The sequence below is a fragment of the Colossoma macropomum genome, unplaced genomic scaffold, assembly GCF_904425465.1.
Source record: "Colossoma macropomum unplaced genomic scaffold, Colossoma_macropomum, whole genome shotgun sequence".
Taxonomy (NCBI): Eukaryota; Metazoa; Chordata; class Actinopteri; order Characiformes; family Serrasalmidae; genus Colossoma; species Colossoma macropomum.
In genome coordinates this window covers 5785410-5803017 of record NW_023494795.1, presented here as the reverse complement: position 1 = coordinate 5803017, position 17608 = coordinate 5785410, and positions in this window count along the sequence as shown.

The window sequence follows — 17608 nt, the reverse complement described above, 5'->3', positions numbered from 1 at the left end:
GCTCGCTGTCTAGGTATCGAGCCAAATCTTTCTCTGGGCCATACTGGGCCGTTCCACGCTGGTCCGGACTCGTGTGACCGGTTACGGTTTCTGTTTCCATCTACTGTACTGCTAAATCAGAACTGGGAAATACCCAAGAAAAATACACAAACGAGTGGCGGTTAAGCAGAGTATTAGACAAAAGTCCACTCATCGTCATTTTCCACTCACAGTCCAATTTACTGATTTTTCCTTCCTTCCTTTCTTTAGTTACACTTTGATGAGCAAATCATTTTAATCTAGCACATCTTTAGCAACAACGCTTTCTGTAGAATCATTTTATATCAGGCCTAGTCATTTTTTTTCTCTCTCGGTTGTTTGTAAAATTTGTGTAAATTTATTTTCTAATCTCTTTGAGGAGATTAATAACCAGGTAGAGCTTGTATGCTGGACAATAATCTGGGCGGTCCTAGGGTGGACCAGCAGTGGCAAACAGTCAGTGGGGTGCCAACCTTTTCAAATCAGCGGACCGATATATGCTCGCTGTCTGGGAAAGCACCACAGATCAATTCTACTTCTTATCTTTCTACCACTTTAACACCGGTCATTCAAATTTGTGGTCTTAGATGCGAGTCTTTATCCTCTAAACAGGTGTTTTTAATAACCAACTCACTAAAACTGAGTGCGTTCTGCAGTGGGAGGTACTGTGCACTCGCGTTAGCCTAGCAGGCTACAGGTTAAAGCACTACAGAACAGGTTCAATTTCGGCTTTCTGTCCACTCCTCACACTTTGCTCTCACTGTTGTAAGTTTTATTCTCTGTGCTCGTGATATCAGAGCACCAGTTCGTCGAATCGAACCTGTACTATGGTGCTTGGATCTCTTTAGCTAAGCTAAGTTAGCTAGAAGAGAGGTGCTGGCTTTTTCTATCCCTCTAACATCAGCCGCTCAACTTCGCTTCCTCAGAGCTGAGTCATTATCATCTAAATTTGTGTCAGTAAAGGTTTTGTTAGTCGGAATCGAACCTGTTCTGTAGTGAGCAGCGCTAGCTAGCTAAGCTAATGCTAACCAGTTACTCTCTCCAGGTTATCAGCACCGTTTAATATGTACAAATTGGTGTTAGATTGAAGCTTTGATGTTTACTGAATGGTGGGTTTAAAATCATGCACTGTTTTTATTTATATGCCGTCCGAGTGACAGACTGAACTTATCTGATTGTTTTCAAGTTTAAAATAATGCAGAAGTATGTAGTTGCACAATATGGACAAAACATAGAACCAATCAGGGAATAGTTAAGTCGTTACGTCATCCCACCGAACGGTTCTGTGGCCCAGAGTATGGTTAGCTAACTGTGCCAAAAAAAAAACGTGCTGAGCCCAGTTTTTTAAGCATTCCGTGTCGAACCGTGTCCGTGTGGAAACGCCACTGGAACGGTTACCCTCCGTGCTCAGAACCGTTCGCTGCAGTGGAAAAGCGGCCATGGTTACACAGCCTGTCCTCTACACTTCAGGGTGTTGCCTGGACTGGGCTTTTAGGTAGTCCTGGATATTTTTAACCAGCCCCAAACCTGATAACATTAACATCTCATATCATACACATCACTTTCAGCATCCATGGTTTCATTCATGGCACATTTGCACTCCTCAAACTCAAGATCTATTCTGAATGCAACTATAGACAACTATCTAACTATAGACTGCTTCTCTGTTAGCAGCTGTTTCTCTGTTAAGCGAAACTTATTAAGACGTTATGCGGCCCATTAGGTAAAAATAGCTGCTCAAATGCAAATTCAGGAAAAGGTCACCCTGACATTTGATATGGTCCAAACCATTTAGATGCGGCCCACGTACCACATGGGTGGGCCAGGACCCAGTCTGTTTACTGCCATTACAAGGCCACATCTCAGCCACCTTTAAACCACCACTGCCAGAACTGACCCACCACTCAAAAACCAGGCCATTACAACAACTACAACTACCCTGTTGGGTGGGAATGTTGCACAGTGCTATGAGGCTCAGGGAGAGGTGGTTTTTCCCACTCTTGGAATACCAGTTGTAGACTGCTAAGCTGTTGATGGGATTTGAACTCATGATTTCCTGATGAAGGAGTAAACACTTAGCACCATTGCACTACTCAGTTACTAAATAATCAGATCAATTTTTTTGTTCAATGAATGCAAAAATTTTAAGCAACCACAAATCGTTTCGAACTAAATCTGAAGTAAACTGCAAACTAGGATATGTAGTAGTGTTCCTAGTACTGAGGCAGATTGTATTGGACAAACTAAAATTAGCATTTAAACCCATCATTACTCTTTGGTGAAATAACAAATAAAATGTCACAAACATTTTAGGTTGGATTATTCACAGTGTGCTATATATAGCCAGGGTCTGAATTTAAATGGTTCCCCGCAGTTCTGCACTGCTATAGTTCTGCCAGAAGAGGCCCAGATCTGGTTTGAGACGTGTGGACCGTATGAGCATTTTAATATATGGGTCACTTTTGGCTCACATACAGTTTGCCAGTGCTGACCATGGGCCAGCAGTGCCATATCTTTGCCAGAAGTGGCCCACACCTGCATGCTATCTGGTCATTGTTTAGCCTGCTTCACCCAGGAAACGATGACCTTCTGTCTTTGATATTCTTACCTAACAGGGTGGCGCTGTTGCAAATTGATTCAGTAAGGCGGTCATTCATAGCCAAGAAACTACAAAATTTTTACCCATTTCCCAAACCGAAGACACAAGAGGGGAAGTGTAAAATCTCAGTAAAAATCTGGAAAATAACATTACAAATCTAGAAATTTGACATTTTCTAAAGAAGAACTGTTAAACCAGATATTTTTGCTGCTATATAAAAATGCAACACAGAACTGCTTACTCTAACAGTACGTAACATACCTTATATATAGTATTTATAGTATTATGTGTACATATACATGTATATATCATTCATAGATATATTTATAATTGTGTATATATTGTTCATATAGTTATATATTTGCACATTTGCACTGTCTGTTTTGCACTATTGCTACTATTTGCACTTCTGGTAGATGCTAACTGCATTTCATTGCCTTGTACTTGTAATGAGCAATGACAATAAAGTTGAATCTATAATCTATAATCGATATAAGCTATGGAATGTAAGTTAGCAGCCAGCCAGTGCTGGAGTAACTGGCCAGCATGGACCCCCCTAAATAATCAAAGGTTTTTCGCATACTGACCACACACAGGATCATTGTTTGTGCATTCCATGTCTCTGTTAAACAAGATTTTGGAAGACCTCAGATAAGTATTTGCCAATGCTCATTAGGCCAGAAGAGGTTCCAAAACAATTTCTGATGAGTTTGAACTTCACTGATCCACTGTCAGGAAAAGAAAACTGCCCTTTGTCGTGTCAGCATAAAAAACAGGGGAGAAGGGGGGAAGGTAAGTTTCCTGACAGGCTCTCTCAGAGGTGCACATAGGAAAAAACAAACGTAAGAGGAAAAGAAAACCTTCTCTTGTGGATCAGAGGAAGGTATTTCCAGCCGGTAGAATTACAAAGCTCTTAGGGGTCAGTGTCACCCTCAGATTCTGGGAAGAAGGGACGCAGACCAGGAGGGTGGAGGTGGACCCCCTATTTAAACATAGCATGGCAAAAGCTCTAAACTCAGATCCATACAAACCTCTGACTAAGACACATCACCTGTACTGTGATTAAACATAGCTAAAGGATTACATCACTAACAGTGGTAAATACATGGAATGCAGTTCCTATGGTGTCCCAACCCATTTTGGCTGTTATGTTCTGGACGTTTAGAACATATAAGGCCAACAGAACATTCATTTCACTAAAACTTTGCTTCATTTTTACAGGACTTTCACAAGACAAACAGGTTACCGTGTTTGATTCCCTTCATCCTTCTCTTTATGAGTGAGAAATTTATTCTTCCCACAGAAAGTCATAGCATTTTAGAGCCCAAGTGATACAGGATTTTTAAGACCAATACTGATTTCGATTTATGAGGATTTAAAAATTCTATATAATGTTATACACTGATCAGGCATAACATTATGAGCACCTCCTCGTTTCTACGCTCATTGTCCATTTTATCAGCTCCACTTACTATATAGGTGCACTTTGTAGTTCTACAGTTACAGACTGTAGTCCATCTGTTTCTCTGCATACTTTGTTAGCCCCCTTTTACCCTGTTCTTCAGTGGTCAGGACCCCCATGGACCCTCACAGAGCCGGTACTATTTGGGTGGTGGATCATTCTCAGCAGTGCAGTAACACTGATGTGGTGGTGGTGTGTTAGTGTGTGTTGTGCTGGTACGAGTGGATCAGACACAGCAGTGCTGCTGGAGTTTTTAAACACTGTGTCCACTCACTGTCCACTCTATTAAGTCAAGTCAAGTCAAGTCAAATTTATTTATATAGCGCCTTTTACAACAGATGTTGTCACAAAGCAGCTTTACAGAGAATCCGGGTCCACGCCCCCAGTGAGCAAGCCTTGGCCACAGTGGCAAGGAAAAACTCCCTCAACAGGAGGAAGAAACCTCGAGAGGAACCAGACTCAAAAGGGGAACCCGTCCTCCTCTGATCAACACCGGATAACAGCACAGACACAAAACAGTATAAGTAGATACAGTTTAACACCACTGTGCAGTGCGCCGGCCGCATCAGTCACATCAGACCCTCTTAGGGCGGGCAGCCGCTCAGCTCAGGGAAAGAGAGGGGGAAGGAGAAAGAGGGGGGATGGGGGGGGGGTAAGAGGGACATTAAACACTCCTACCTTGTCAGTCCACCTTGTAGATGTAAAGTCAGAGACGATAGCTCATCTGCTTCTGCACAGTGTGTGTTGGTCATCCTCTAGTCCGTCATCAGTGGTCACAGGACGCTGCCCACAGGACGCTGTTGGCTGGATATTTTTGGTTGGTGGACTATTCTCAGTCCAGCAGTGACACTGAGGTGTTGAAAACCTCCAGCAGCACTGCTGTGTCTGATCCACTCAGACCAGCGCAACACACACTAACACACCACCACCACGTCAGTGTTACTGCAGTGCTGAGAATGACCCACCACCCAAATAGTACCTGCTCTGTGAGGGTCCATGGGGGTCCTGACCACTGAAGAACAGGGTAAAAGGGGGCTAACAAAGTATGCAGAGAACCTGCATTGAATACTTCAGTTGTTTGCTGCCTTGTTGCGTTAGTTTATGAATATACTGAAGTTTACAGAAAGTCAGGCACATACATATCTGCCTATGCCTTTTTAGGTTCCGCCCAGAGTTGTTGATTGACACCTGTGATATGTATGATTCATCCAATAACACTGTGAAAATCGCAATCGCAAACCAGGGGAAGTGAACACCACATAGGAATTCTGAAGGGAGCACCTGAACATGTTACTCATACTACATTGAATAATGTCTCACAGCATATCAATACACTCTGCACTCTAACAAAACAGAGCCATTACAACACACACTCCACATTTAAAAGAGAAGCTGGATAACTTTGTTTGGCTACCGAGCCGTTAGATACTGGTTCAGCTCACGTTTATTTTCGTGTCCCCTCTGGTTTAATAATTTCCAATCGATCGACTGTAACTACAGACATGTGAGTCACAGATATATTAACGATTGCTTCATTTGAGCACGAGGCTGACGAGGCTGAAGTTGGCTTTTTATACGGCAGCTTCTTGCTTAAATTTTCCTGTTCCACCTTAAACTAGTGTAGCAGTTACATTCTGGTGCCAAGCTATTGCTGTAAGTGCTGCACCATTTAATGAGGAACAAGAAAATTTGAAGAACAAGCTGACAGGCACTGTCCAGTGTACTAACTTGACCAGGCCTGTTCATGGCACCATGCAGTGTGAACATCTGATGGAACCTTCGGCTATCAGTCCTCCTGTGAGGAAGGATACACACTAACAGATTCAAGCTCTGGCCAGCTGATGTGTAAAGCCACTGGGCACTGGAACGACTCTCAGCCCACTTGTGAAGGTAAGAAGCTGCAATTAACATACATCTTAAAGGTACACTGTGATTTTACAACGACAAAATGGACGCTTACACTCATTTTGCTGTAAAGCTGCAGTATGTTGTCTCCTCAAATTCAAACTCTTGAAGCATAAAATAACTTAATTCTATACTCAAATGTAAATTAGTTGAGTTTAAATTTATAGAGAGAGTCTTTGAGAATTCTACATGATGATTAAATTGCTAGTTCCCAAAGTATTATTGCTCTTAGCTAGGTGCACATCAACCTGACAATATTTTCTCTCTCATAGCTGTTTCTGTCCAACTTTTGAGGACCCTGCGAATTAAAAGGCAGACTCATCTGCAGTGGTGATAGTTTTGGCAGCAGCTGCAGCTTCAGCTGTGATGATGGGTTCCACCTTTAGGGGGCGCCAGAAATTACCTGCACAATGTCTGCACGGTGGAGCCAGGAGATACCCATAGACATACATACCTAGATGCCGCGTTGCCTGTTGTTCTCTATCTGAGGCGATACGTCTGAGCATCCGCCATGTTGGAGAGGTCAAGATCCGCTTGGGAATAAATTCACTTGTATTGAGAGACGATGAGTCTCAGGATTAAATCAGCCACAACTTCATTATTACTCAACCGATTTTCACCAAATTTGTTTTGTTATAATCCTCAGACACAGATTAATCTAGACTGCATGGATCTGCTCTCGGTAGCTTTTATTTCTGTAATAACTGATCGTGATGATTAGCCGTCCAGGCCAGCAGGAAAGTATTCAGTCTGCACCTGACATTAAAAACCGAGTTTAGCGCGAGAAACACAATCAGACACATCAGCAAATCCATCAATGTGTGAATCACTTCTAATCTTAATACACATAAAAATAAAATAAACCAAAACACAGTAAGAAGGACTAAGCTAAATGTGGCTTCCTATTCGCCAGCTTCTTGTTCAAGTTTTCCCGTTCCACCTTAAATGATACAGCAGTCACTTTTTGGTGCCCGAAGCGGCACCATTTAAGGTGGAACGGGAAATTTCGAACAAGAAGCTGGCGAATAAGAAGCTAACTTCAGGTTTGTGTAAGAAGGTGCTGACGTTAATCTATTATGAATATCTACACGGATTAAGGATTGCTATAACTTACTGAGCTACAAAGCTTTAACCATCACTGTAAATAAATAACACCTGCATAAAGTTAAGATCCCCTGAATAGACTATTAAATAAAATAAGCTTAACATAAAACCAGAGGAAAAAACAATCACATCAACAGGTTCTCTGTGCTTCACCAACCACACGGCCATGTCTACATAAACATCACACAGACATGAGTGTGGATCACTGCTTTCTCTCCGTTATATAATCCTGTCCCACTTTCTGAGAGCAATATTCATGAAACAGTATAATTTTGGACAGTATCTTTCTTAAACTGCCCTTTATGGTAAACTGCTCTGTGATGGTACTGAATGCTGTCCAGCAGTGATGATGACCGCCCCGAAATGGGGGCACCATTGACGTGCCTGGCTGGACCCAACGCAGCATCTAGGTATGTATAGGTTTTATGGGCTTCATGTAATAGTTTGAGACTGAATACATGACTCCTATGCCTCTTTGTTATTTTGCTCTTGTTTTGCGTCCAGTGCTCTTCACAGCTCCATGCAGTGTGATCATCCATTAGGACGTTTCGGGCTATCAGTCCTCCTGTGAGTTTAGCTGTGAGGAAGGATACACACTAACAGGCTTAAGCTCCAGCAATGATGTGTGAAGCCACTGGACACTGGAATGACTCTCAGCCAACCTGTGAAGGTAAGAAGCTGCGATTAGCTCACACCTTAAAGGTACACTGTGTGACACTTTATTTGCTCTAAAGCTAAAGGGTACTCTCAGATTCCTTGTCAGAAAACAAATCAGAGGTAAATAAAATAATTATATATTTACTCTTTAGAAACGTTTCATGATAAACACAACGCTAGTACCCAAAGCACTGCTGACCAATAATTTCTGTCTCACCAAAAAATTCTGTCTTCGCTACTGAAGTAATAAACAATGAGTCAGTTAACATGGCTTAATCTATCAAGACACCATGGAAAGAAGATACTGACTGGACAATGTTCTGTTGGTCTTTCAAGGTTTTAACCATTTTGTTTCTAACCAAGACCAAACAATGAAATAAGAGTATTACTGCAATACTTCAGAGTTTAAATACAACATGGCTTATGATTCTTTTAAAATATAGCTCAACTATAAATCTGTATTTTTTAAGCCTCTGAACCCATTGAAATTTCTCTGAAGGCAAGAACAAGGGTGTGACTAATTTTCAGACTGGAAGTCACAGTTATATCTGATAAAATATTCTATTTCCCTTGCTTTGGTACAGCTAATTGACAAGATTTCGAACGGACTCTATAATGATAACAACTGGAAGCTTTACTGGCAGATCCTAAGCATTTGACAATGACCTGCTACAGAAGTTACAATATTGCAGCATTCAAAACGTGGAGTTATAATGGTTCAGAAGCTGTGTGTCCCATAGAAAACAGTCCGTATCTTGGCAGAGCATTCATTCCAGTCTCAAGAACACAGAATGTAGGACCCTTCATTAGGGGTCAACATTCCATTTCCCACTGTTTTCAAATACAGCGTGATTCAAAAAGATTCGAAATGATTTATTTCACTTGTAAATCATTACAGATCAATGCAGCGAACTGTAAATGGTTTAAATGAGCATAAAGTTTATTATGTAATTGTACAAGGTCTCAGTATGAACCTCCTCCAGCTGTACAGACAACATCAACACCATAGTCAAACTCATCCCATACTGGATTGAGCATGTCGGGTGTCGCTGCACTCACGGCTCTTTCAGTGCGATTTTGGAGATCATCCAGTGTTGTGGAACCAACGACGAACGCTCTGAGCTGTTGGAGGTTCACTGATGATGAAAATCACGTTACCCAGTTATGACGGATTCACTCTTATTGAAAACATTTATGTGAACTGTATTTATTCTACTAATCCATTTATTCTTTATTCATCTGTTGATTTTGTTGCACAGACTGTTGGACAGCAGTGACGTCTGACGGCATTGCTCACAGCAGACAAACCCCATTAGAAGTTCATGGGTGCCGTTCTAAGACTTAAAAACAAACCATGGTATGTAACCATCGTATGTACGGTTCATAAATGTCATTTGTAAAGTTGGGCTACATTACAATCACATCAGGCACAGTTTTAATGGTCATCAGCCCAGCAGAAAATGGCACAAACTCATAATTAACATTCAACCAGTGCAATATAACCACATTTGGACCACATGCTTTTAGTATGAAGGTCCATTTGCACCTGAAAGAAGGTGAAAGTTTTTTTAATCCTTCTTTGTTTCTGGTTTAAGCTTTGACTTATGAAGTCAAAATAATTACTTGTTTTCTCAATATTAAATATTAAAAACACACACACATCTTCAAAGCCGTTTATCCTTCTGGGTCGCGGTGGGGTGCTGGAGCCTATCCCAGCAGTCATTGGGCGGAAGGCAGGATACACCCTGGACAGGTCACCAGTCCATCGCAGACACACAGACATACACATTCACACACACACACACACTCACACCTAGGGGTAATTCAGCATGTCCAGTTGGCCTGACTGCATGTCTTTGGACTGTGGGAGGAAACTGGAGCAACCCCACACAGCCACAGTGCCGCCCTAGATCAACAATATCAAAATGTACATTTTTAGAGAGTCAAAATAATGAATTATTATGAATAATGATGATTTTACCTCAAAAATGAACTTTTATTTGCTGAGAAAATATGCAATATTATAACATTATCAATGATTATTATGAGAAAAAAGTGGATTCATTCATAAGACCTTCAAGGATTTTAAGTCATTTTGTTTTTACTTTTTGTTTTTTGAACTAAAAGACCAATTTTAGCTGGTGGGGTGGGATGAACTTGAGTTCTGCGCATTTGGGAACTGGATGATATTGTAAAATCCCAGTTTAACCTCACTGAGTGCACTCAGGTCATCTAAGAACTGTAGGACTTTAAAGAATAACCTCTTTACCATGTGTAACACATCAGATAGATTTCTGCCTCATGCACAGAGCGCAGAGAAGTCACAGCGCAGGAATAACAAGGCATGGAAAGCTTTAGTAAAGCAGGAATCGCAGAGCGAAATATTTCCGATATGTGTTTAAACAATTACTTGGAAAATCTATACAAACCAAATCAGATATCTGGAAAAGGCTATTAAAAATATTTTGTTTCTAAAACTAATTGGTTTTAAGATTTAGATTAAGAGTAATGGGGCTTGTGTGCCAGGCATTCACAAGTTTGTTTTTTTATATTATAAATTAATAAAAGCATTTGATAAACTGTGCCAAATCTTAGGGCTTTATTAATATTGTATGATACACAATACCCCCATAAACTGCAGTTTTGTTTTACGTGCCGGATGCTAAAAGAATCAAACCTATTCATTGTAAAACCATTGTTGAAAAATCCTCATAGCCATCTGTGAGAGTCTGTATTTGTGTTTTATTCCAGCTTCCAGCACACTGAGAGAAGCAGTCAACACCAGCATATCAGTGATTAACCAGGCCAGGAAATGGGGCACTGCTGGAAGCTAAAACAAAATAAAAATAATGACTGTGATTTGGAAAATAAGGCCTTGGAGTGCCATCATTACAAAAACAATGCAGACTCATTTGAAAAGCACCGGAACTGCACTCTTGCAGTGCAGGGTACTGACCACAACAAACATGTTGGTGCAGGCTGACCTTAACCTGAGCCTGGCCATGTAGCATCACCCCCGGCAACCACACTGGTGTGGCCCGCTCCAGCGGGCAACGGCGAAAACTCAGAAACAGCCTGGAGAAAGAGGTACAGCAAGGTAGGAGGGGAAAAATGAACCCTTGTGTGGTGTTCAGGTCTGTGGGACCCATTTTCAATGTTTACCAAAAGAAAAAATGAGGTGATTTATTATTATTTCAACCTCAGATTCTTGGTCTTTGCTCATTTTCTGTGAAGAACATATAAAATAACCCATTTTCAGTGTCTTCACTCTGTTCACCCCCCACACATTTATATTACACATGTGGTGTTGGGTGAACCCTGCGGGGAGTAAAAGTGTGGAGGTGCTGTGTCCTTCACTCTGTTCTCCACCTACATGGCCTGCTGTTAGTGTGTGTGTGTCTTTGTGTGAAGGGTGGACAACATGGGCAGGCTGCTGACTGGCTACAGCTGCTAAAGGAGAACCCTACGCTGGATATTTTGAACATCTTTCAAAAACAATAATGTGGTGGGTCCACCAGACCACTGAGTAACAAATACATGATGACAGTTCAGTACCTTTATTTCTGAGAGTGTAGCTGAATAATTCTGAATAGTTCATACATTTTTCCCTCAGCCTACTTTACATACTGTACCTCACAGGGCAGAACTGCTGAGCGTGCAGTGGAAATTGTGGAATTGTCCAGTTAACCACATTTTTAAATGTAGTTTTTATTCTGGAAACGTCATAAGTGATTTTGTACCTGTATCTCTGAAATGTTTGTTTTATATTTACTGCTGAACAGTATTAAATTGGTTAAAATCTTCATGTGATACATCATGTGTTCAATGCAGAAGTTCTGTACTATATCGATGTAGATGTTAATTGTGTTTCGTGTAAATCAAATGAATATTTAGTGTCTTATTCATCAAACTGCCAAGACCAGTGTTCAGGTTCTGACCAGCACTTCAGCAGTTCAGTCACTGCCCTGATGGCAGATTTTCATCATAAGTGTAGGGGTCATTCTATTTACCTAGCATTTACAGATATATTACACTGAACTTTTCATATTTTAAAATAAAACAACTTATTTTAACAATTACACCTTCAATTTACATTGACCCATCAATTTAGCAATATTGGTCTTTAAATCAATCATATAGCATTCCAAGCTCCACAGAAGAGCTTGTCCTCCCAGTCATGTGTGAAGGCTGAGGCCATATTTTGAGGTAAAAAACGTTTTTCTGCTATTTTAAGTGCAATAATCTATACGTGACTATGAAATATATGATTTAAGTGACAAAGAAAACAAATAAATATTATAAAATATATAATGAAAGTTGTCCCCAGGAGTCGTGTCACTGGTGTTACTGCGTAACAAAAAATCTCTTATTTTGAAATAATAATCACACTGATGACATCACAACTTCCTTCTACCTACTTTCTGAAGATATATGAAGAAAAGCACATGGTGAGTCCACTGTGTCTTTTCATTTATCAGAGATTTTCTCATTTAGCTCATGATTTCATATGAAGCTTTTAGTTGACGTCGACTTTATTCTTAAGTAATTGTGACGGATTAAATTACATATTTTAGTGGATGTTCCCTGATTGACGACATGTGGTTTGATGCTCTGTAGCAGCCGTTTTGTTAAATGCATTGTTCATTAAAAATGTCTCTGGTGTTCCCTTTATTATGCATAACACCAGTGAGGATCGGTAACACCAGTGACTCCTATAGATGAATAAAAAAGTGGTTGTTCCTAGAAAGACCCATAGCCATTAACACAAGGTAGTTGTCAGCTCTTCTCTCTTTTGCGTACTTTCTTGATGATAGCTGACTGGAGAGGCCAAGCGGTGATAAACTCAACTCTCTATCCTTCCTACAAAAGGCCAACAACAACAGAAAGCTGTCAGTGTCTAAAAGGCCCTGGACATTTCCTTTCCCCCCTCTCTCCCTTTCTGACCTTACACCGTGCTCTACAGCCATCACCAGGACAATTAGTGGCCATGGCACAAGCAGACAAATGGTGTCCTGAGAAAGAACAGGATATATATTTAGCATCTGTCACGGCTGGTCATTGGTGTTCAGGGTCTTCTTAATCAGTCTACTGCACCCACACATAAAATCACACGCTTGTCTTTGTGACGACTTTCAATGTCTTCTGTATTGTTGGTATGTTATGCAAACACCTACAACTTTACCATAACCTCAGTAACCCAAAAGCTCTTTTGACTCTTGTTCTTCCTCCAAAAAAGCTGCAAAATGTCCTTACTTCTACAAAACTGCCGTTTATTCTTATCATCATGAGGACAATTGGTCCTCATATATGGCTAAAACGGGCACACACACACATACACAGAGTTATATAAGTGGGCCCTTGACTCTGGGGGGACAGCACCACATTAATTTGCCATTCCTAAATCCTGTCTCAGAGAACAGCCATCAGCACATCATTGTGTTGGGATTCTGTACATTTCCTGATCCAAGAATGTAACAAAATAAATCAACTGTACAACAAAAATCCACTGTCGCTTAGCTGAGGTGAGTGCGGAGAGGTGAAGGGGGGGTCTCAGTGGACACCATGTACTGATGCAGACTTACTCTGAGCCGGGGTCAAGACGCACTCAGCAAAAGGTCTCAGTAGTAGGAGCTGGGTCAGCCCAGCATCCATGGGAACCGATAGAGTTGTGCTCAGCCCCTCACGCAGGCCCAGGGGCTCAGACGAGGTTGTGAGGCTCGGAGGAAATTTGCTAAATACAGAGAGAGAAAAATAAAGTTCAGATTATATTAATGCTGAAATGAGAGCACAATTATCAACAAAAGGATTAAACGTAATATAGAGAAAAGCAGGTGCTGCTGTACAGTAATGTCCACCCATGTTTCAAAGGACCTCCAAAGACCCGAAAGCTGGTAAAATGAGTACAGGACTTTGAAAGGAATGGTTTAAATTCCTGTAAAAAGACAAAGAAACTACAGTAATGACATTTTTCTATATTATATCTGAGACAACACTTGTCTCCCTGCAGGTACCTTTATATAGTTATACCTGGAAAAGCTGGTATTCACTGCACTACCTCCTTTTGAGTAGTTAAAAAAGGGAAAACACGTTGGTTACGATCCGTGCCAGCTCTGTGAAATATCATAAGCATAAGCAGTTTTAGGGCCACCCTTGCCACTAGGGGGCCCCCAAACAACCTCTGGGCTATCACTGGACCAGCATGCCAGATTTGAATGTGAAGCTCCTGATATGGTGATTAGATGTGCCGGTACCAGACAGCATGTTGTTTACTACTAATTTCCAAAAACAAAACTGAAATAAAAACATCTTTGGATCGATTTGTCACCATCAGCTGAACCCGCATATCAAGTGTGTATCTGTTGTAAGTGGTGCAGCCCTGGTTTAATGACTGTATCAGACTCTCATACAGAGATTAGATGAAGCTGAAGTAGATTTTTATTCTATTTCTCCATTACACCCTATCAGGGGTGTCGAACCGCGGGTAATGATGGACCTGACTATTCAGGGCCTTTCTTGGACGAGGCCCTCCAAAAGCCAAGAAAATAAATTGATTTTGTTTTTCTAATTTTCATACTTTCTGTTATTATAGAAATAAACAATAGACGACTCTTCCATGGTAAGTTATGTTCGTCTAATGTTGTTTCCTTAATAAAGTTGTTTGCTCCTCTGGCATGAATGTCTATTGTTAGTGGCTGTCTGTCTGTCTGTCTGCCAATTCTGGCCTGGTTAAAATGAAACCAAACTCTTAAAGGGCAAAGAGAAAGAAGGCAATGCATGGGCAAACAACTACAAAATACATGGGCAAACAAGTACACAAGACAATAAATACTAGACTGGACAACAAAACAATATTTAAGGGCACATATGTACAAAGTTAAAACAACAACTTTTGCAACAGTGCATTAAACATTTATGGACGAAAAGCTGACGAACCTGAGGTGCCCATGAGTGATAAAATGGACTAAGCCATCATCCAAACAGGAGATTGTGAGTTTGAACCAGAGCAATGCCACAGAAAAGTGAGTCCAAAAGTGAGTACCCAAGTGGAGTACATGTGGAGGGCATGTGATGTTCTGGGAAAACTCTGGGTCTGGCATTAATATGGAAGTCAATTTGACACTTACCACCTACATGAACATCATTGTGGACCAGGTACACCCTTTCATAGCAATGGTATTCTGCAGTGGCCTCTTTCAGCAGGATACTTCTCCCTGCCACACCGGCAGGCCTGCAAATTCCGCTACAAATTCCCCAGATTTCAATCTGATTAAGCGTCTGGGGGATGTACTGGAACAATAAGTCTGATTCGCGGTGGCTCCACCTCGCAATTCACAGGAATTAAAGGATCTGCTGCAAATGTCTGGTAATGACATACCACAGGGCACCTTCACAGTCCATGGCTCAGCATTAGAACTGTTTATGAGGCAATCTTCTGACTTTTGATGTTTATGAATTTAAAAATATTAAAGCAATTAATTGCCTTAATATTATCTTAAGTTCTGCTAACTTTTTTGACCATGGGTTTACAAGTGTGTTTAGTAAGGGGCAGAGGGCAATTAGGACTTACACACACTCTTTTGGGGGGTGGCATTTAATCTCAAAATGCAAAATTCTGGAGCTATATTGCAAAAGAAGTAGGCAAGATTATACTAATTATATATATATATATATATATATATATATATATATATATATATATATATATATATATATAAAAAAATCAGTATTGTGATTACAGTGACACCGACATGCTCAATCCAGTATGAGATGAGTTTGACTATGGCGTTGATGTTGTCTGTACAGCTGGAGGAGGTTCATACTGAGACCTTGTAAAATTACATAATAAACTTTATGCTCATTTAAACCATTTACATATATACATATATACCATATAACCATTTATACACACACACACACACACACACACACACACACACACACACACACACACACACATCTGAACATGTGAGCTTCAAAGAAAATAAAATCTTTTTTGCTTAGTGTCTCATTTTGGCTTTGGCTCAACTTTAGCGAGGGTGCCAATAGTTCTGGAGGATACTGTAAAATTTCATTTTTTCTAGCCGTGGCATTGTTTGAAATTACTACGTCAATAAAACAGTGATAAAACAGAGCAATGCCGTGATATTATCATACCAAACTACTGTTAGTAGTAGCAGCGATGCAGTCTTTCACAGCCACCACTGAGTATTCGTACACATAACTGCTAACCTAATCATCTCTGTCTGGTTCCCTTTCATGCATTTGTCTCAAAAGTTGTGGAAAACAGGCTACAACTAGCAAAGCCTCAGTGTACCACAGTGAAATACAGTATTACTGCAGTGTTCATTTCACTCTTTATGTGTTAAAATAGTTTAAGAAACAGTGAACTGGACATTTCTCAAAGCTTAAAAAGCATAGTTGCAGCTTTGCCTCAAGTCGATTATCATCAAGGGACATCACCATTTGCTCTCTTCACTTTACTGTAAGTGATCAGTCATGTGACTTCCTCAAACAGTGTAATCAAAGAAGACTCCTCGATTCCCGTAGGTAGGGAGGAGATGGACTGGAAGCCAGATTTGCAAACAGTGGTTTCCTCTGGAGTGTTGGAATGCATCTTGAAGCCTTCCTGTGGCTGTCAAAGGACTTACCAGAACTCAACTTGGCTTGAAGACGACAAAGACAGAGCTGCTTCTCCCACAGCGGGGAAGGAGGTAATAATGTCAATTAAAGAGATATGCAGCCATTGCATGAACAATAGTCGCAGACACCTGCACTATTCTTCTTCGGACACTGGAAGGCGTCTGTCTATCCACAAGGAAGCACAGGAGCTATGGTAAATCTTTCAACCACTTCTAATGACAGCAATAATGAGACCTACTGAAGTGTAGATGTGCAGAATACAATGGAATGGCCTGGCACACAGTTTTCCACGCATGAGACGAATGCAGCTAACAAGTAACAGAGGTCAAAAAGGCACTGAGTGACACAGACTTCCAGTAGTTTTAGTTACATTAGCCTCACGACTCCAATGCAAAACTAAAGAGGCAAACTTTAAGACAGTGGTGGATGAAGTACACAAATCATGTACTTGAGTTAAAGTAGAGATACCCAAGGTAAAATATTACTCCAGTAAAAGTAGAAGTTCCTCCCTTTAGACCTCCACTTGAGTAAAAGTACAAAAGTATTTGCCTTCAAATGTACTTAAGTATCAAAAGTAAAAGTATTAAAAGATTAATTATGACTAATGTCCTATTATCATTTTTGTAACAAGACTCGCTTCATTAACTCGTTTTAGGTGAAAATACTCCAGTGCCTCTCTTGGTAAACCAGTCTTTTAATAGAATGTCATTAATTAGTGACGCTGATGTCTATTAAAATTATCATAAGCACAAAACACTGAAGGCAAACAGTTTCCATCAGGTAGAACTGAGTGGCTCTGAAATCACTTTTTACAAACAAGCAAAGTTTCAGTTTAAGATTTATTTGCGACTTAGTTACAAGTTTAAGTTTGATACAAACTTTAAACTCAGATTCACAAATGAGTTTCCTTTACTAAACTGCATCTGTAGGTCTCTGTTCATAAACATAAACTAGCCAAAACTAATTTACTATAAAATGAAATAGTGTTTGTATAAATTCAGAAAAAAGACACGTCAGTCACAACTGCATATGTGTACATATTTCTCTATTGTGGTCTATTTACACAAAGTTAGGTTAGTTCATCATTTATGTTGAATAGACTCTCCTAAAATTTACGCTGCTGCACTGATGTTGAACCGTGTGCTGCACTGGGTTGGGATGACCAACAGGTCAAAACAAGCTCAAAACAAAACAAAGTGCGCGCTGTGCCCTGATTGGTGTTC